The sequence below is a fragment of the Amphimedon queenslandica genome, unplaced genomic scaffold, assembly GCF_000090795.2.
Source record: "Amphimedon queenslandica unplaced genomic scaffold, v1.1 AMPQUscaffold_13522, whole genome shotgun sequence".
Lineage (NCBI taxonomy): Eukaryota > Metazoa > Porifera > Demospongiae > Haplosclerida > Niphatidae > Amphimedon > Amphimedon queenslandica.
Window position 1 is genome coordinate 1,405,316 of NW_003546242.1, and position 22,508 is coordinate 1,427,823.

Here is a 22,508-nt window from a genome sequence, read left to right on the forward strand (position 1 = left end):
AACAACATGTCTGCAGACCTGTGGGCATGTCTGGTAATACAAGAAGCAGACCTCGCAGCTCCTTTGATCCATGTCACTAGTATACTTTATATCTTTTTTATTAGCATGCATTGTATATGACTATTGTATATATACTTTACATGACACTGGCAGTTTTAGCAGATGTCTGCTGGGATATAAAGCACTACTATTTGTGTTAACAATTTTTAATATTTAAAATAAACATGTGACTTCATAGTAAAATGGCTACTGCTTTTAGTACTTGCTCCTCACTTGGCTCCTCGACTACCTCTTGCTCTTCAGCCTCTTCCGAAGATGTTTCTACAGGGTCAGAACCTCCCCTAAAAATAAAGAAATGTAGATCAGATGTATGGCAGTTCTTTCACTTAATCAAAGTGGGAGGCGCTGCAAAAGTGTCTACTATGTCTGCCAGCTGACAAGCGTTTGTCTTACCATGGTGGAACGTCCAACCTCAGAAACATCTCCTGGTACGGCCTAGTTTAGGTTACAAGAAACATCTCCTGGTACGGCCTAGTTTAGGTTACAAGCAATCAAGATAAGAAACAAAGTACCTTCTTTGACTTTGCATAGCATTAAAAATGTTAAGTGGAAAGGTCAAAATAAATTGCTAACCTCATTACAGAGATGATATATAGTGATTTTTGTCCTCTTCCACAAGTTGAAGGTAAAAATTTGTTGAACATTTTGCAGTTTCTAGAAACAGGATATAAGATACCAAGTGCTGTACATTTTAGCACTCTAGTTCACCAAAAGCACCAACCTGCAATTAGTAAGCTGAAAGAAGTTCTACAGAAAGAAGCCAAGAGTGTTTCCCTTACTACTGACATCTGGACAGGCATAGCAAATGACGCTTACCTCACTGTGTCTGCTCACTTCATTTCAACAGACTCGACTCTATATTCAGTAGTAGTGTTGTGTACATCTGCTTTTCTTCAACGACACACAGGAGTTGATATCTCTCACAAATTGGTTTATGTTACTGAAGAATTTAGTATCAGTAACAAGATAGACTGTATTGTACATGACAAAGGTTCCAATATGGTGATGTGTATGAGATTACTCAATGAAGAAAGGAACATGAATAGTTTACGCAGCTCCGCCCACTGTTTACAACTCTGCATTAACTCAAGTTTGTTATCAGTGTCAACGATGATTGCTCAAGCAAAGAAGCTTGTCACTCATTTCTATTGTCTTAGCTTCTGAAGCTCTGAAAGCACGTCAAAGACAGATGGGTGTAGACTAAAAAGAAGCTTATTCAATCTTGTAGTACTCGTTGGAAATTTTATGAATATTTTGGCAGTCCTTTCTGATGATACAGTAACCAAAAGAATTGAGATATCAGGATTTGAAATCTGAGTATTTGGCTCATATGTAAGAACTTGTGGAGATACGGAAGCCTTTTCAGGTGGCTACAACCTTTCTCCAATACGAACATAATAGTTCCTTGTCCTGCATAATACCTATTATTTATGGTCTTGACATCAATGTCCAGCCACAACCAGATGATTCTGTAACTATTCATCAAGTTAAAGCAAAAATTTGTCAAGAACTCCAAACTTGGTGGAAGCTAGACAACTGGGATGTAAACAGTTTGATGTCATTGCTCCTGTTTTAGACCCAACTGAATAGTGAAGAAATAGCATCTGTCAAAGGAGAGATTTAAGAACGACTTACCCGCCTGCCCACTGCTTCTACTACTAATACTCAAGATGAAACAAGTCAAAGTACACACACAAGAGTTACCATGCATGATCCATGAATGATGGGTATCAGGCCTGGACCAGTCTTCTATAATGGTCCAGCATCAACGGCCATCACTGCTGAATCGAGGCTGTTGCTCTAGCCTGGACCAGTATCTATTTCAGTCCTGATGTAGTCATGGCTAATATTGTAATGTCTGTTCATCAGCACTGGTCCAGGCTGTTATCAGTACTGAATCAGATCGATGCTTTTCAAGATGGCAGCTCCGCGTGGACTATCTAACATGTTTTTTTTAATTATCTTCATCTGTCTCTTTCAGAAAAATCTTGTTGGCTGTATACACTAGGGCTAAATCACTGGATGTTATGTGAGTACTGTGGACTACATTAAAGGTAATAGTATTTTTAGGCTATAGTTTCAACCATTAAGTATAATACAGTGATACATCAGTATGATACACGAGATTTTGAGTAAAAAGTAGGTACTTGTAGATGCACAATCAAGCTAAATAGATTGAGTAGAACATGACTGGAATGTAAAACCACTGACACCTTCTACTTAAAGTTGACAACATCTCGCACACAAAATCTATATGACACAAAGGTAGAGACCTGGGTTTATGAGGAATTATGAAACAGGTATAAACTGAACAAAATTACATTATAATAAATTTAGGTTATTATTGAGAGATTAATGACTTAAAGTTTACTTGCTTATTGTTAGAAGTACACCTTTCATTATGGATTCTCCTTTCACTTTCTAGTATTGAGCATAGCAGTGAAACAACCAGTACACCTTTCTGGTAATAATCATGACACTAGTAAAGAAGATGAGCACTACATGTGATTCTAATTATATTTTTAATTAGGGTGAATGTGTTAGTGATCATGATAATGAAGATATTGTACTGACAGACTTGAGAATGATAGTAACAAGTCTGTTGAAATAGTTTATTGATTGTGTTTAATTATTACTTTTCTTTAGAATTTCAAGATACACCTGATGTGGAAGATTGTTCTGGAAATTATCAATGTATTAGGTGCCCCTTTAATTTATACTTATTAATTCACCAATGCCACTTGTATACATTATATAGTTACCTTATCTAAGTTTCAAGACAAGAATAATCTTTGGTTCATTTATTTTCATGTGAAAAGCTAAATTCATTATTGAGGTTGTGATGAACTGAATCTTCATTGTTTAAAGCTCCTGTTAACTGAGGTTAGTTTAATCATGTTTTAATTTATTATCATCATCTGTCATTATAGTTCACTTCAAATGGCATTGAAGTTTTTGTGAACCTGCCTTCAACTTTTACTCAAATTGCTTTGCCTCCTTAGAGAAATCTGCTTCATCATGCTGGCTAAGAAAGGTATGTAGCTCCTTTGCTTATGTAGAATTTGTGCTACATTATGACCAGGAACCTTTGAAAGATTTGCTTTACTACATGGAACCCGAGAGTTCATTAATGTTGGAGGTTTTTGGAAATTAATTTCTCAGTAAAATAAGTTTATTAATTTTAGTGCCTTCTTAATTTTATGGCTCTTTAGGTGTCTTAACTTGCAGAACATGAAGTGTCTTGCTTGAGAAGCATTGGTAGATTACAATGAAGAAAACAATGCTGATATTTTTATTTTAAAAATGCGATGCAACAGTGATGGGAGCGTACGTTTACCTGTTGAGTTTAATTTTTTGACATGTGCCATCCATTTTTTATCTCACTAATTTTGTAACACACATCTGTTTACTCTTTCTTTTGCTCTTTACATGATTTTTTAATTTTTTGTTTAGCTAAAATCTATTTTTGGCTCAAATAATAATTCCATATCATTTTCAATTAATAATGAAGAATAATTAGGTACTAATTCACGGTAACAGGAAGTACCTCATAATGAGGATTATTGAATGTCGTAATTGTTGTTGGATCAGGCCTAGCACCAGCATTAATCCTGGCTAATTCGTCAATATTGGATCAGGACATTGCCTCCAATCCTCGGTCGAGGCTTAATTATCAGTAATGATTCAGGCCTGTAGCAGGACTGGTCCACGTTCTAACTCTTCAGCATGTATAGCAGTTACATCAGCTACTTCAGCTTTAGATATTTTATTGGGCCCAGAAGAAAACATTAGATTTTCCAACCTTGAGGAAGAAACTGAAACTTGCTTGAAAACACCCCAGGAAGAAAAACCAATTGCTTGAACTGGTAAAAAGACAACCATACTCGTTTTATCCATTTAGCTGAGCTTTCAAGGTCAATAATGTCAGTTCCAGCTACTTCAGCATCAGCAGAAAATCTATTTTCTATTGTGGCCGAGAAGGTCAACCCATCATCGGGTCCGTTCACGGTCCGTGTAAGTTTTCCGGGCGGGTATCCGTCCGGAACCTGCCCGGGTGAAGACTTCCCGTGCGGATGTCCTTCCGGATTATGCTCAATAAATATTATGAGTCACGTGATATAATAATATGTGTGGCTATTATAAAATGGCAGTTGCAGGTGAAGGTCAAGGTGATGATCATGCTCATACAACACAATACAAGCCAGAGCTCTGGTACAAGAGACATCGTTTTCAGTATTGTTAGTTTAGGAGAAAGTATTGTTGCAAAGGCAACTGAATTGGTTAACCAAGATGATGATGTTGAGGAGTTTTAGTCTCGCTAGCCAGACCATTCCCCAGCCTACAGTCATTGCCAATGACTGTAGGCTGGGGAAATGGTCTGGCTAGCGAGACTAGAGGAGGCTGAAGGTAGCATTCATTATTATTATTGTTGTTGTTCAGTTTGCTTTCCTTTGTTTATTATTATTATCATGGTCTCTCTGACTGTTGAACGTTTGTTTTCATTTTTATTATTAGTTGAGCGAAATTGTCTTTACAATTTTTATTATTCTTTTAGATTTGGTAGAGCGGGGGCATAAAATTCAGGCAAAGGTGAAGAAGAGAGTATCAAAGGCTACAAGTAGTAAAGTAGGAAAGAAAGTTCAGAGCACAGTGCAGGTAACACACTCTAATGGTAAAGCTTCATCACACTTTTCATCATAGATCAGTTACTGTCATATCATAATGATAGTGACTCCTAATACAAAAGGAGTTGGCTTCAGAAAGGATTCTGCAATGTACGAGGTTGATTTGTTAAAAAGTGATGCACATGGTGATGTAGTATCGAAGATTAGTGCAACACAGGTGCTGTATTATGATAAATGAATAACAATTAATCCTCATCTATAGGTTCTGGATGAGTTTGATGATAATAGTTTAGAACACAACTGAGTATTAAGGCAGTCTATATTACCACTTATTAATAACTGTTCAATAATCATTTATTCAATTTCAATAAGGGTTTGTGTCACTTTTACGTCTCTTGAGTCCAAGCTCCTTTAACTTTAGTTTTAGCAAGGACAAACTATTATATAATATATGGACAATGCAATTATTTGTACTTTGACTATTACCTTCTCTTTATACCACACTGTACTTCAATTGCTTTCAAATATCTTTATAAGTATCAGTTCCAAATATAAAATTGGTCATTTATAAAATCTATATAATTATTATAATTTTCACACTGCTATTCCATGGAATTAATAGGCATTTTTACTTATGAAAAGTTAACTTGAATTAATTAATTACGCGTCTGTTCCTTCCAGTTAATTAATTTAAATGGACCCGCAATTTCACCCGGGCAAGTTCCTGACGGATACCCGCCCGGGAAACTTACCCGGACTGTGAACGGACCCATTGACGGGTTGACCCTCTCGGTCACCATAATTTCTAATGCTGGTCTTACTGTGAGCAAGTTGAGAGCATGTTTAAGCCCTGAAACAGTGGATTCTTTGGTATTGTTAAGTAAGAATCCTATCTTTTCAAAGAAGTTTTTTTGAAAGCATTGTTATTATAACAGGAAGTGGGGTGTGGTTTAGTCAAACAAAGGTTGACCTTCGTTTTATAAAAATTAAACTTCGAAGGTTAGAAATTTACCTTCGTTTATACCCTAATTAGGAACATCAATCTAATTCATCTACATGGGCTCACAACACTTCTGGTATGCAACGGTGCTTCATCAAATCTCTTCGTGCTGAAAGCAACTCATGGTCATTTTGGTCTTCATTCAATTTCAAACGGTATGTCACTGATATACTATGAACCTCTAAAAACTAACATTAAAGTTAGTATTGTTGCGTTTTGTGATTGCAATCTTGTTTAAACTTGTTAATTGTTAAGCTACTTTTTGCATATACATATTTCACAATTACCTAACTAGCCTAGTGAATGTAGTTCCTTTATACAGAAAGTGATGATACATTCGCTGTACAACCAGACATAATAAGCCCATTTGCTGTACCAAACATTATTTACTGGCTGATATGTCCCACTCATCAAGTATATAATCATATTAACAGAATTCACTTTCCATAACTGACTTCTTTTCACTTGATGTAGCTAAGGAACATGAACAACGCTTTATTATTTCCTTCTAAATCAGGACGTACAAAAGAGTTCATACTACAGGAAGTGTCATTTGGGTGGAAATCTATTCTTGATTTGTGGGAAGAAGAATGTAGAAGGATTAGCAATGGTGAAACTAGGATTGTGCCTAAGGCAAATGAAGTATATATAATTTTTTGGACAAAACTTAACGTAACTCCAGCAAAAATCATGCAGGTTTATCTGATTACTGTAATGAGTTTATTATTTTAGCAAAAACATGTACTTCCAGAGTTATTACATCACATTTAAGAAATGACTGCCAAGAAGGAATGCATCAAACTCATAAAATGTTAGAAGCATGTAATAAGATATTCGACAATTGTTTTCTTTCACAGTCAAGAGTTGTCAGCATGAATTTAGAAGTTTTAAAATCTGTAGATGAAGGGTATTAAGTTTTTAGTAATTGGTTTACAAGTAAACAGAGGTATATATTTTCACAGATTAACAATTACTTTATAATTATATATAGGCTCAAGTTTCAAATATGCTGACTCAAAACAAAGTTTTAGAATGGCAAAGTTAGCTATATTCATGATCCTTAAAGTGTAACTGCAGTGATTTTTTAGGGTATTTATTTTATGGTCTTAATATGATTGCCTTACCATAATAATGATGCGTTCCAACTCCTATTGTCTAGAAAAATTTATTCACTGAGATATGAGCCTTCAAAAATGCACTTTTTGCTTCCTTTCAATTTACTTCCTGTCAGTGGGTGTGGTTAAATGTGACGTCATAAGAGGCAAAGATGCAGATAATTCCATTTCTTTATAGTGGGATATGATCCTTTATTCTCATGCCTTGAAATGTAATAGCACTTATTTAAAGATTGGGATCATTAGTTTTCATTATCCTAAGCATGCAACTGCAAGAAAAAGTCATAATACCACACTTTGGTGAATCTTCTTACCATATGCGGCTGCAGGCCTAAGCATTGGGGGTCATTGCCTAGGCAAAAGATTACTTTTGAAGCAAAAACAATGCTATTATAACCTTATTTATCCTTTTTCCCACACCCTTTTAATTATAAATATCTTAGCTGAGTTGGACCTCTACAGCCACCAAAGCCTCTTACCACACCACACTGGTAAATCTGCTTGTTTGCTTCTTTTGAGTTTTTTTCTTGCAGTTGCATGCTTAGGATGATAAATACTAATGATCCCAATCTTTAAATTAGTGCTATTACATTACAAGGCATGAGAATAAAGGATCATTTCCCCCTATGAAGAAATGGAGTTATCTGCATCTTTGCCTCTTATGACGTCACGTTTAGCCACACCCACCGACAGGAAGTAAATTGAAAGGAAGCAAAAAGTGCATTTTTGAAGGCTCATATCTCAGTGAATAAATTTTTTTAGACAATAGGAGTTGGAACACATCCTTATTATGGTCAGGCAATCATATTAAGACCATAAAATAAATACCCTAAAAAATCACTGCAGTTACACTTTAACTTCAAAATGACTTCTTTTGTTACAGCATTTGATTTGCATGTATATATATTTCGATCTTTGTGTCAATATTGCTTTAGAGTAAATACCTATCTTACTTTTTATGTCCCTTACATGATTCTACTTGATTACATGATTCTACTTCGTTAAAACGAAGGCAGCTTTTTCCATTTGTCTATTTCAACTTTTAATGCCACTCAAGAAGATTGGGTTGCGTATGCTGAGCGTCTCCAGCACTACTTTGTGGCCAAAAGGATAAATGACGAGGATGTACAACGTGTTATCTTGCTAAAAAATATTGGTCCATTTACATATTGCCTTGCTAAAACTCTGTCTTTCCCAAGGAAAGCAATAGATCATACATTTCATGCTCTGGGCAAGATGGTAACGGCCCATTTTCACCCAGAGCCATCTCCTATCACAATAAAATTGGAGTTAAACACCCATCCCCTGGGCGAAAGGGAGAGCGCAGCTCTATTTGTTGCTGCTTTGAGAAGCATCGCAGCTCACTACCAGTATCCAGAGGACATTCTGCCGGACATGTTGCAAAATAAAATTGTAGTGGCATAAGTGACAAAGCAGTACAGCGGTCAGAGACTCGCTTGACTGATCAGTCTGCCTAGGAAACTGCTTTGGGAGCAAAGGCTGCTGCTATAGATGCTAAACAGCTACAGGATCGTCAAAGACACTACCAGTTAATCATACGGGGAATAGCAATGAAAAGAACCCAGCAAAGATTCCAGCTGGAAGGACTTCAACTGATCCAGGCTGTGGTGGAAAACATCCAGCTACTCACTGTTGTAATAAAGAGTATGATTTTGATTATTGTAAAAGAAAGATCATCTGGCATCTGTTTACTGTAAGAATAAATTGGTTAGAAGTCAGATGAGAAGGGTAAAACTAATACTGTGAAGGAGAAGACAAAAACCCCGATTACTCTTCATTTAACATACCTAATTTGCAATTAATGGTGTCCTTATTAATATGGAATTGGATACGGGAGCATCTGTATCAGTCAAGGGGGAAGATATGCATCGCTCAATACAGGATTTAGGGAAGTCTCTTCGACTCTCCTCAGTCAAACTACATACGTATACAGGTGAATCAATTAAAGTAGTAGGAGCCACTGACGTTACCGTTGAGGACAATGGTCAGACCATAACCTTACCTCTGATTGTCATGAAAGGACCACCATTACTGGGTAGGAACTGGTTAATGGTTTTGATACTAGACTGGTAGCATATGTTCAGTAATCACTCGTTAAAAAAAGTATTGTCTTGTTTTGATGAGGATTTTGACGAGAGACTTGGCAATGCACTAGGGATGAAAGCCAAAATACATGTCATTCCTCAAACCACACCTCTTATTCACAAGGCACGTCCTGTTCCACTTGCCTTACGGTCAAAGATAGAAGTTGAGCCAAATCGGTTGCTCAAAGAAGACATTATTGAATCCGTTTGTTTCTCCAATAGGGCTATGCCGATTGTGCCCATGCCAAATGGAGATGGCACCATTCGAATTATGTGGTGATTATACGGTCACTATTAATTGAGCAGCTAAGTTGGATAAAGATCTACTCCCTTGTATAGATGATCACGCTCTGGTGGGAAATCTTTCTCCAAGTTACACTTATCCCATGCTTACCAAAAAGTGGAACTTGAGGAGGAATCATGTGAGTTTACCACTATTAATACACACAGAGGGTTACTTAACTGTCTTTCATTTGGTATTTCTTCTGCCCCATCCATTTTGAAAGGGTTATGGGTACACTAAAACATGGGATTCCAGGAGTTTGTGTCTATTTGGATAATAATTTAATTACAAGTGGTTCTGAAGAACATTTTGCTTGTTTATCTGAAGCACTATGGAGATTGGTAGAGTCCGAAATGCATCTCAAGAGAGAAAAATTTAGGTTATTGTTACACTCCTTTGAATATTTGGGTCATTTTATTAGCTCAGAATGATATAAGACATCAGACACTAAAGTGGAAGCTATTTCTAATGCTCCATCACCTGCTAGTGTGAGTGAATTATGCTCCTTTTGACAAATGGTGTATTACTATGGCAAGTTTTTACCACAACTAGCTACCACATCGTTATTTTATGCAGCTTACTTCAGAAGAATAAGAGATGCTCCTGGAAAAAGCCACATGAGACAGCATTTCATACTGTGAAGGAGTCATTAAAATCGTCTCGAATTTTGGTCCACTTTGACCCAGACCTGTTAGTACTCTCCTGTGATGTCTCACCATATGAGGTAGGGGCTGCGTTAGCTCATAAAATGCCAGCAGGAGATAAATGCCCAGTGGGATTTGTATCGTGCTTATTGTCGTTGTCAGAAAAGTAATATTCTAATTTGCATAAGGAGGCATTAGCAATTATTTTCAGAGTATGGAAGTTGCATCATTTTTATTTATGGCAGATCATTTAAACTGAAGACTGACCATAAGCTGCTGGTACTCATATTCAGTGAGAAGAAAGCAACACCGGTAGTAGCCTCAGGCCACATCCAGAGGTTGGCACTTACTTGGGAGCTTATTCCTACACCATTTAGTATAAAGGTCGAAATAATATCTGTGCTGATGCTATGAGCAGACATCCACTCAAATCAACTTTTCTCAGGACACACAAGCTAACAGAAATAATTCATCTCATGAAATACCTTGATAATTCTACCATTAGTTCTCAGATTCAAAGGAGGACAGATTAAGATATTGAATTGTCGAATGTTTGAAATTGGATTCTCTCAGCTTAGCCTGAGAAATTTCTTGCCGGTGACTGTTACCTGCAGAAGGTCTAAACTAAATGTACAAGTGGGATGTGTTGTGGGGCAATTGGGTGGTCATACCTAAAAGGGGAAGGAAAGTTGTTATGAAAATTTTGCATGAGGGTCACACATGGATTGTTCGCATGAAAAGTTTTGCCTGTATGCCTGTAATTATGTTTGGTGGCCAGGGGTTGAGTCAGAAAAGAAAAAATGTGTAAAAGTGTGTACCCATTGTCAACTTCAAAAGAAATTACCTCAGTAATGCCATTACATCTGTGGACGTGGCCTGAAAAGCATTAGTTGAGAGTTCACGTAGATTACGCTAGACCTTGTGAAGGGAAATCCTGTTTAGTGTTAGTAAATGCTTAATTGAAATGGATGGAAGTTCATGTTAGTGCTTCTGCTACCACATCAGCCACAATTGAGCTAATAAGGAAATCCTTTGCTAAACTAGGATTACCAGACATAATAGTTTCTGATAACGGTGCTAACTTTACTAGTTCAATGTTTAGTGGTTTTATGAGAAGAAACCATATACAGCAAACAAGGACACCACCGTATCACCCTTTATCTAATGGGCTAGCCAAAGGAGCTGTACAAATACTCAAAGATGGATTGAGAAAGATCAAGGAGGGATCTCTAATCACTCGTTTCTCAATTTCTATTGAAATATGGGATAACACCCCATAGTATTACAGTTATTTCTCCAGGGGAAATGCTGTTTGGGTATCATTTGGACCATCTCTCAGGAGGAAAGCTAGCCTTAATTAGGACCGTCAGAAAAAATGGTATTCACACAAAACAAAGTTTTTAGATTTGGATACCTGGTTTATGTAAGGAAATACATTTCAGGAGACCATGGGCTCCCTGGGAAGAAAATAGAAGTACAAGGTAGTGTGTTGTTCATAGTTCTCCTTAAAGATGGTCGTAACGTTAAGAAACACACATATCAGATTGTCGAGACTTGTCATGAAGAAGCTGAATCAGCAGATGCGAATCTCATTGAAGATGACACTGTCATTCCTGAAGATAACTTGATGATGATGATCACTCTCCTCCAACTCAACCTCCAATTACTCATGAGGCTGATCATGTTGACAATCAATCTCCCTCACCTCCCTTGTCTCCCTCTTACCCGTCTAATCTATCTCATTATCCTACTCCTGATGACATCACAGAATCGTCGAGACCAAATCAATTATGGATCATCCTGTACATTGTTCTAATAGATCAAGACACCCGCCTAAAATGTATGGGTCTCCACTTCATTATTAACAGCTTATCATGTCCCTGCTATTATTAATAATAGAGTATCGTTATTTTACTACTCCATCACGTCACTTCTACTTCTCATCTCCCTCATCTGTGGAATGCCCTACTACCCCTAAACCTCCTCTCTCTCACTCACTCTAAGCAATTGATTCACTTTACCATCACTTCACAAGCATCTTCTTAACTAAATTCAACTCATCTGAATTATGCACTTATCATTTCTATGCCTTGCTATAATAGTATCAGCTCCCATCATGCATGTACATAACTCCATTCATTCATATATTAAGTTCTTTTTTCTTTTCTGGTTCCTGGTGTGTTTACCAGGTTACCATCAGTACTCTAACTCTCTGTGTTCTCATTCTACTATGGTGCAGTACAGTTTATTAATAACAATAATAATATTAATAATAATAGTAAGTCCTCCTCCTCTGACCTTCATCACTCCCTAGCTCTTTTGGGTCACCGTTATGTACTGATTATGTTGACCCCAGGGGGATCGCCCCATGGTTGGTCTGTCGTCTAATTGCTATGGACAAATGCCCCAGTGTACATCCTATTGGTGTTTGTGAGACAGTGAGGCATATCAATGCAAAAGCCATCCTTTTTATCACCAAAAATGACTTACGAGAAGCTGCTGGTACCTTACAACTCTTTGCAGGGCAGACGTCTGGTATTAAGGCTGCAATTCATTCCGTCAGGTCCATCTCTTCTGCCGATGAGTCAGAGGCTGTTCTTTTAGTCGATGCTTCTAATGCCTTTAATTCTCTGAACACGCTGGTGGCCCTCAGGAATGTTTGTCCATTATGTCCAACTCAGGCAACAGTATTGATATCGGGCTTCAACTGAGCTACTGGTTGATAATCAACTCCTGTGGTCTCAAGAGGGTACCACCAAAGGGGACCCCTGGCTATGCCTTTTTTATGTCCTAGCAACACTTCCTCTGATCCGTTCCCTTCCTCTGCCCTCCTCTCTGTATCATATCTGGCATGCAGATGATGCATCCGCTTGTGGTAAAGCGTCTGGCTTACGCAACTGGTGGTCTGCTCTGACAAATCATGGTCCCCTTTATGGCTATCATCCGAATCTATGTAAGACCTGGCTGGTGGTAAAGAGCAAGTATCTTGATTCTGCTAGACTGCTTTCAGGGACTCAGACATTAATATAACTACCAGTGGCAGGCCCTTGTAGGGTACAGCAATTGGCTCTGCTGACTTTGTCAAGCGTTTTATTATGGACCAGGTGAACACATGGTTAACAGAGTTAGCTGCTCTGGCCTCTGTGGCTGAGTCACAACCCCATGCTGCTCACTGTGCCTTTAATAAGGGTTTCATTCATAAATTCAATCTTATTTCTTGCGTCTAACCTGGTACTACTGGATTACTACAACCAGTCAAAAACTTCATTGCCAAAAGTATTATCCCAGTTTTTACAGGTCGCCCACCCTAAGGGACTATTGAGAGAGAGTTTGTGGCTTTACCAGTCAGATTTGGCTGTCTCAGATTACCTAAGATCACCGACTCTGCTGATAGTAATCACAGTGCTTCTAAGGACAATAGCCACCCACTCAGTGACATCATTATCTGTTAGAATGGTTCTACTGGACAAGCAAATGACCCTATTTTTGAGCAGACTGAGGCTAAATTGTCAGTAGTGAAGAAGCAGTCTCTCGTGAACCAGCAAGCTACCACTATTTGTGATCAGCTCCCTCCCTCTCTACCACTGGCCATGGACTCAGCTAGAGAAAAGGTGGCATCTGCATGGCTTAAATCTCTCCCTCTGGAGGAGTTTGGATTCACATTACACAAGGGTGATTTTTGTGATGCTGAGATATGGATAGACCACTCCATCATCAGACACAATGAAGTTAGAGATATTTTTGCATCATGGTTAGCTGAGGTCTGTACTGAAGTGAGGGTGGAGCCTCCACTTCAACCAATAACCGCAGAGACCCAGTCGGGTGCTTCTGCTATTGGTGGTTGTGATATTATACGCTCCTTCCAACTGTTTCGATAGTATCACTGCTCCTTACCAGAAGCATGAAACTTTGAAAAGACGAGCATATGAACAGAGGGTTTGTGAGGTGAAACATGCATCATTTGTTCCTCTTGTTCTTTCAGTGACTGGTGGTGTAAGCAAAAGTACTAAGACCTCCTTAAAGAGGCTGGCCTCACTATCAAGTATCAAATCTGGCCATTCATAAAATCAGACAATTTCTTGTATGAGAGTCACTTTATCTTTTGCCCTCCTACGTTCCTCATTACAATGTATACGTGGTCATTGCTCCAGATTTATAAGAAATACAAGGAATGTGGCTGCCCCAGTTGACCTCGTCATGTCAGAGTCAGGCTTGGCCCACTGAATAATCTAACATTTTATTATCTTATTTTCTTTGTCCCTTACTGACTAGCAAAATTTATATTTTATTTTATTTGTAAACTTTAAAAACTCTTGGCTCTATTCTTTACCTTCCACTATATTTCCCTTATTCTCTCCTAAGCTATTCTACTATTCTGTCCTGTCCAATTTTTATCTTTATCACAGTTGTTGTTGTTGTTGTTATTAATTATTATTAAAAAAAATAATAGTAATAATAATAATAATAAAGACTATAGAATGTGAATATTACTTATTTACTTTTTAATAGTTGTGTGGTCATATCATTATATTCTTCATACAAACTGTTGACTAAAGGGGGAGGAATGTTACGTATTCATGCATACATATATTCATTAACACCTCTACTTCATTGGCCTCGCCTAGCTTTGCGTAGGCGAGGACTACGTACTTTGGTTGTCTGTCATTCATTTGGTGCTTTATATTTCGTTTTTGAGAATTTATATCTTTACAATCGCATGCTCTAAATCTGTGAGAGCTTCTCTTTTGTTAGGAAAAGTCTTGCTTTACTGCTTTGAGATGTTTAGAGAGCAGCTTTATGTAGAACAGGCTTTTTAAACCACAAGATAATTCCAAGCAATAGCAGTAGTACTCTGGTAGTAAATAAGACTCTTTTCCAGTATATCAAGACTAGTTATTCATTTCATGTGTGAGACTCTTTAAATCTTCGTTGTTGGTGAGTTATAGCTATTCAAATTTCATCTTCAGTGAAGTGCCGAAGCAGCAGTTTGCTAGTCCAAGGATTCCAAACTCTCATAAGTCACTCAATCAATCTAGGCAAAAGTATTTTTGCCATTATAACCATCATAATTGCGCATAGAAGAGAAAAACATGAAGATGCTTCTCTCTAGCTGCATTATTGATAATTAATGCCACATCTCCAAGCTTGGAGTTGCTGGAGCCCGGAGCTGCAAGCATGCTAGAGTAAGTGTCACTGCAACTAGGAAGCTAGCTAGTATAATCCTCGGCCTCAAGCTTAATTTTTTTATAGTAGTCTTTGTTTTTGATATATAGTAGCCACATCAAATACCTCAGCATTTTCTGACACTGATAAAACTGTAGAACTTAAGTCAGTTACAATACTTTGAGTCTGTCAAAATAATGGCATGGTTATGCGACATACTAATCATTATGGGCTTTTAGTAGCATCTTTGACTGTAGGTGGCTCATTGAACTTCTTTCAGTGAACTCCATTTACTCTTCTGACAACCTGTTTATGGATACAAGTACACTGCACTTGTTACCTTAAAGTGAGTATGGCTATATTGACAGCACAATTTAAGCTACAACATGTATGTAAACTTAGTGTACCCAACTAATTTACCCATAATAAAAATATATCTAACTAGACTATAGTATACTTCACTTTATCCCCATGTAATTCACGAAGTTAAAACAAACCTTTCCCTAATTTTTTGGAAATTACAAATTGTCCTTTCCAATGATTATCAAGCTTTCCATCCCTTCTTTTCTTCTAAAGTCCTTCATGATGACATTTGAGCCAATGGTAAAGCATGCTGCATATTTGTGCTTCCTATCATAATAAGACTTCTGCTTAGCATAAGTACTTAAGTAGAGTCATAACATCTAATTAACAAAACTCATTGCATTAAATTTTATGACTAATAGTGAATAAAACTGGTACATGAACATTAATAAACTTTTTAATAGATTGTACATGCATAAAAGTTTTGTTAAAGGGAATTTTAATTATCAGAGTTTCCACTGTATATAGCTGTACAAGTACATTGTACATGTATGATAACTTTAATTTAACTTACCTGAGCTGACTCTTGACAGTTGCCTTCAACTCAAATTTTCTAGTCTGCACTTCTGTTATTGACTTCATGAATGCATCTTCATATTCTTGAAGCAACTTTTCCGGGGAATAATGATTCTTATAACTGAAGTCTATTGGTAATTTAACTTTTCTGCCAAACATCACTTCAAAACGTGAATAATTCGTCGCCTCCTGAATAGCTGTGCATAAACCACCTCACATAGCTTTTCATCCCATTGATCACGGTATATTTTGATAGAGTTTATAAGAGTTTGGTTGTATCACTCATCAAGCCCAAGAGCTTGAGGATGAGATGGGGTTGTCATTCTGTGTTTGATACCAAAAACTGACATCAATTCAGCAATGAATTGATTATGAAACTATCTTCCTTGATCTGTAATGATTACTGAAGGAAGTCCCATTATATCGAACAACTATAATGGATGTAATTTTAAAAATAAAAGAATATAATTCTTGCCTGATGTACCATAGCTATAGTCGGTAAAGCTTCCTTGATAGGTAATGCAAGAGCAAAGGCAAACTTTGTAAAGTAATCAGACACTGTCATTATGTACCAGTTGCCTTTAGATGATGTTGGAGAAGTTGGACCAATGAAATCAATTCCAATTTGGTACCATGAAGATTTAACAGGCACTGGGTTTAGGTGAGGCCTCTCTGCAACTATTTTACAATTTATACACTGGCATTAAGGACAATGGTTTACCTAAACATGTATAAATACCATCATATTAATGGCAAATGGTATTAATGATAATTTCTATGTTATTGGTCTAATTGAACTACTTCATAAAAGGTCCAATTAATACAATTGGCATGCATGTGTACATTGTGTATTTAGTCACTCACCAAATCTCCTACATCTGCTAGCATTCCTTTCCAGTAAAACCACTCACTGATACATTCTAGGTTTTGCATATGCCAAAATGACCTGATGTTGCTTCACTGTGGCATACAACTAATACTTGCTGCTGATCTTTCTTACTTCTAATTACTCTTATCTCAGTAAGTGGTAAAAATATTATAGGAAAAATAATCATTAACGAACCTTCTTATTTTTTTCATAAAGTACACCTCTCCTCTTTCAACAATGAGGTTAGCAGCTCTTTTTTAAACTGCTCTTTCTTTTCTGTTGTGAGATCCCACCCACATTGGTCATTAGAATTATTGTGTAGCACATGGTAAATAGCAAGGTCTAATAAAGAATCATTAGACATAGAACCAGCTACATTAAAGCCAGGACTAGAGCCTCCAGCATGTAGATTGATGACAGCTGCACTTTAAAGTGCAAGCGGTGCAGGGCTATTTGGGCAGAACTTAAATTTTAAGGGGGTCCGAAAATTTGTGTTCAAAAATTGTTCCCCGGAATTTTTTCTTAGGGCGGTTCATTTTTAACGAGATATTGCCATCACAAAAAACTGCAAGAAAGAAAACAAAAAGATTGGTTAGTTTTGAAAAGAGCTAGTAAAAATAGAAAAATGATGACAGCAAACAGTTTGAAGCAGCACAAAATAATCACAAATTGCATGAATGGGTAGTATTTACTTGTGCTCGAATGCTCCTAATACAGTAGCACCATTACTTTAGATTGGTAGCACTGTAAATGTGTTCATTCTTTTGAAAGTTATGCTAAGGCGTCAGTGATGAAGGCAATTCATCTAATAAAGTACAGTATATTAATAATAGTTAATGACTATTATTATTGATATGTAGTGGATCGTCAATGATGCTAGGCATACTGCTAATGCATACCGTACAATTGTGCCGTGTCTTTCTGGAAGGTACGGTACTTGCATTTGTAGTGTATTTCACTTCACTTCGTACATCAATTTTTAGTATCTACAAGATTGTTGGCTATGTGACACTTGCTAGAAAAGAGCACACTTGTGCACATGAGGGAGCTGGCATGTACTACGAAAGTATTGCCATTAGTAATGTCAAAAGGTACTGAAGAAGTGAAGTATTGCCATTAGTAATGTCAAAAGGTACTGAAAAAGTAAATGAATTGTTTAATCAAATCTGAAAATAGGATTGAATGTTACAATTCACCTCCTGTAACATCATATATTTTTAAGAGTTACAGTTAAAATTTTTTTATGACACATGGCATGGTAGTAGCTAGTTTTACATTTTTTCTATGTGTAGGGTTAAAAATGTAGCAAAAGCAATGACATCTATAGCAACTGGAGCAAAAACAGGGCAGGTATAACTTGGTATCTAGAACTGTCAGATAAGAGTAAGGGACAATGGAAAACAATATGATTACATGTACATGTATTGTAGGAAAGAGGGCAAAGAACATCTGTACTACAGTATGAAGACCTACAATAAGTCTCCAGAGCATCTGCAAAACTCAATCACAAATATTGTTGATCATTATCAAGTTAGATATTTGTAGTACTGGTACATTCATATATGTATGTATGTTATTGGGTAAACATTCCAGCTGTAATCAGTCATTTAGCTATAGATGTCCTGGGTATGCACCATCAAAGAAGTGTATAACTGACCCGATGCAGTGGAAGCATACACTAGAAAGTTGAAGCAAACATTGGTGTATGAAAATGCTGAATCATACTGTTCGTTAAGTATTAGACTACATTACTTTATAATGTTTTACAGTGTTAGGATACATTTTGGGTGGAGTCTTGTAATCATCATATACTCACTTATCTCCCTAAAAAGATTTATTTTGGTACTAAAACCTTCAGAATGAGAATTAATGTAGCAATTATGGATTGGGTAAGACTGATGTTCACTAATACCGTTTTAAAATTAATATTCATAGAACGAAAGTGTCAAAAGACCAGATACGAGTGAGCGGTATATCTTTGACATTCGAAGACAAGATAGGCGTACACTATTCAAAGTGTTAGTTAAGAAGACATACCAGTTTGCTAATAAGGTGTGAAAGGTATATTTGCAGAATAATCAAGGAGACATAAGGCAATTTAATTAAATTATGCCTATCCTTTACTGTAATTTTAAATCCACTCTAGTCCTAATGAACCAGTTGAAGAAGTGTCAATTAGTGAGTTTCTTGATGATGAAGACATTTTTCTGGATGGCGATGGGATAGATGAGATAGATGATGAACAGGAAGACTATTGAAGTGTTCTTGCGACTGTTATTGATGTCTTTGTTTCTTGCTACACTTTGTAAACATTGAAGTGTTGAGGTAAGATTTTTGATTATATATATACATCACTTATGATATGTAGGTTAATGTTGTGAGCCACACAAGTTATACAAGTTTGTACATATTATGAAAAGGAGTTAAATGTATAATGGAAAAACCAAGTTTACAAACATGATAACCATTGATTAATTATTTTATTGTTGGGCGGGTGGAAGTCTGTGTACAGGAGCCTGACAGATTTGGGTACCGCGACTACTGCCTTCTCTGTTCCTATTACATATTGTTATTAGTCAGACTTTTGTCTATATATGACTTACAGTAACAATACACAAGGGCATTACCTCCCTCCTGTCATCACTGGAGGTGAAAGTCTGCTTCAGTGCCACATATCCTTCCATACTCAGATCTCACCAGCAGTCACCACAACTTCCGGTTGTAATGTATGCAATATTTTATAGTTGTTTGTGTTCTATATCTTAAGTCATTTATTATTATTGCTGTGACCATGGTTAAATTGTGTTGGTGCATAGCTAATTAACTATTATTGGTTATTGATGAGTTGTATTTTTATCTATAAAATTATTTTGGAAAACAATCTCTTGGCTATTGCCAGTTTTATATTTGTTGCTACTAATACACTACACTGGCGACGAGGGTGTGATATGGCATTTACTGTAGGACAGATTGCTAAGTTCCAACAAGATACAGAGTCTATTGAAACGTATGAATAGCAAATTCGAATGTTCCTTGAAGCCAATGACATACCTAAAGAGAGGAGTACCTGTTTTTCTGAGCGTCATTGGTGCTACAAACTTTGCACTGATTACTACCATTGTAGCTCCAAAAAACCCTCTGATCAGTCAGTTCATGAGCTGCTGTGGACCTTGAGAACACTCCTTACTCAGAAGAGGGTGACTATTGCTGAACTGTTTAAGTACTACAACTGTAATCAAAGGAGAGAGCAAATCAGCAGCTCAGTATGCTGGAGAGCTGTGACGCTTAGCTGTCCACTGTAATTTTGGTAATTTTCTGGAACAGGCTCTCCAAGATCGATTTGTCTGTGGGCTAAGGAACACTGCTGCTCAACAAAAGTTGTTGTCTGGAGAGGACCGAGCTGAGGACGAAAAGATAACTTTTAAGTTAGCAGTGGAAGTAGCCAGTGCCATGGAAACTGTCAAGATAGATGTTTGCGAGCTGAATGCCAGCAAAGATGGTCCTGTATTGAATGTGCAGTCAAAGTCCCTGGCCTGCTTTTGCTGTGGCAGAGATGGTCATACTGATAGAGAATGTCGGTTCCAAGGTGCAACTTGTCAACCTTGTGGAAAAAGGAGACATATTCAAGTTGTGTCGCTCAACAGCAGTTAAGAAGTCTAAATGGCCTCAGCCAGCTTCAAGGTCTGCTCCAGTGAGGAAGCTAGCTGACACAGAGCCTGATGCCACATCAAGAACTGATGATGAAGACTCCTCTGAAGATATGGGAATGTTTAAGCTGTATGCAATACTCTACCACCAATAGTAGTGACAATATGAACATGAATGGCCATGCTGTACAGATGGAAGTGGACATTGGAGCTGCTGTTTCTATGGTGTGACAGGCTGTCTATAAGAAGTATCTATTTTTGCTCACGCTGGAAGCAACCGATCTGCATTTACACATTTATGCTAATGAGAAGTTAAAGCTGCTGGGCAAATGCCTGGTAGTAGTCGAGTACCGTTCCCAATGTGTTGAGTCCTATATATATATTGTAACCGGCCAGGGCCCCTCTTTATTACGACGGGATTTTTTACAACACAATCAATTAGTTTGGCCAAGGATAGCTCACAGCAGAGTAAAGAGCTCACACCAGTGTAAGGAGCTCACACCAGAGTAAAGAGCCTCTGTGATAGCCTTTTGAAAGAATTCCCTGAAGTTTTTATTGATCAGTTGGGTACCTTCAAGCATCATCACGCCACACGTCATCTGAAAGAGGGAACCTCACCACGATATCATAGGCCGAGGACTATTCCTTTCGCCTTGAAGGACAGTGCGGAGAAGGAAATACAAAGGCTAGTGTGGGAAGGAATTCTAGAGCCTGTGAACTCCAGTGAATGGGCAGCCCCAATTGTGGTGGTACCAAAGAAGGATGGTCAGTTACATATCTGCGGTGACATTGAGAAACTTGCTAAAGCTTGCCGTCCATGTATCCAAGTTAAGTCTGATCCATCCCAAAGTACCATTGCATCCATAGGTTTGGCCATCTAGGCCTTCGTATAGATTGCATATAGACTTTGCAGGGCCACTATTTGATAAAACATACTTGGTGGTAGTGGATGCTTATTCAAAGTGGCCTGAGGTGAGGCAGATGGGTTCGGCATCCTCTGCTAAGACGATTGAGGTGATGCAGCAGCTCTTTAGCAAGAATGGTCTGCCAGAGCAGATAGTGAGTGATAATATCTTCAGTTCTGGTCATCCGAATTTGCCGAGTTTCTGAGTCTGTTGGGTGTGAAGCACTATAGATCAGCTGTCTATCATCTAGCTACTAATGGACAGGTTGAGAGGTTTGTCAAGACTCTAAAGCAAGCGTGAAGGCTGGTCACTTAGGACAATCTGCGAAAAGTACTTTAAGGCTGGTTCCCATATGATTGTATTTGTTGTACAATTAATGTTGCACAACAATCGTGGGCATGTCATACTTAGATTAATAACAAGTCTTAATAACCATGAATCAAAATGGCGGATTTCACTACATTGATGCTGCTGGGTTATTTACTTATGGTTTTGGTGGTGTCTAGAACTCATTTAATGAGAAAGAAAAGGGTGCATCGATTATGGGTTAGGAAAATTTTTAGAAAGAGGGAAAGACTTGGTTTTTATAATACTCTTCTTTCACAATTAAGACTTAGTGATACAGAGTATTTTTTTAGGTAAATGTGTGTTGTATTTTTGTGTTGTGTGTCATATCTTTTATTCAGATTTATAAGAATGACACCAAGGCTATTTGATGATTTGCTGTCAATTTTTGGACCATACATTCAGAGGAAATCTTGTCGTTCAAGACGTGTCATATCAGCTTGAGAAAGATTAGCTGTCTGCTTACGTTATCTAGCAACTGGTGATTCTCAACAGACACAGTCATTTAGTTTTCGGATTGTTCGCTCAACTGTATGTAAAATAATACATGAAACATGTGATGCCATATGGACTGCCTTGTGTTCTAAATACCTCAAAGCCCCTGCTAGTCTTGAGGATTGGAAAAACATAGCCAAGGGCTTTCATGTTGAATGGAATTTTCCAACGTGTGTGGGGGCTACAGATGGGAAGCATGTTTGTATTGAATGTCCCAAAGATGCAGGTTCAGCATACTACAATTACAAGAATTTTCACAGTATGGTTCTCTTAGCTGTATGTGATTCAAATTATACTTTTACTATGGTGGATATAGGAACATATGGTAGGGATAACGATGCATCAATTTTTGCTGAATCTTCTATAAGCACACT

The 22,508-nt window shown here is 37.5% G+C and overlaps 3 long non-coding RNA genes across 3 annotated transcripts; 2 read left to right on the forward strand and 1 right to left on the reverse strand.

Annotated features, from left to right (window-relative positions):
* The first annotated feature begins 4,761 nt into the window (after positions 1-4,761).
* LOC109580972 (uncharacterized) lies at positions 4,762-5,053 on the forward strand. The gene is made up of 2 exons (XR_002184457.1): positions 4,762-4,902; positions 4,948-5,053. It is a non-coding gene; the product is annotated as an uncharacterized LOC109580972 (long non-coding RNA).
* LOC109580949 (uncharacterized) lies at positions 4,987-5,210 on the reverse strand. The gene is made up of 2 exons (XR_002184451.1): positions 5,172-5,210; positions 4,987-5,122 (listed from the first exon to the last, which is right to left on the reverse strand). It is a non-coding gene; the product is annotated as an uncharacterized LOC109580949 (long non-coding RNA).
* Positions 5,211-18,379: 13,169 nt separating this feature from the next.
* LOC109580987 (uncharacterized) lies at positions 18,380-18,947 on the forward strand. The gene is made up of 4 exons (XR_002184461.1): positions 18,380-18,468; positions 18,512-18,631; positions 18,678-18,803; positions 18,889-18,947. It is a non-coding gene; the product is annotated as an uncharacterized LOC109580987 (long non-coding RNA).
* Positions 18,948-22,508: the final 3,561 nt, after the last annotated feature.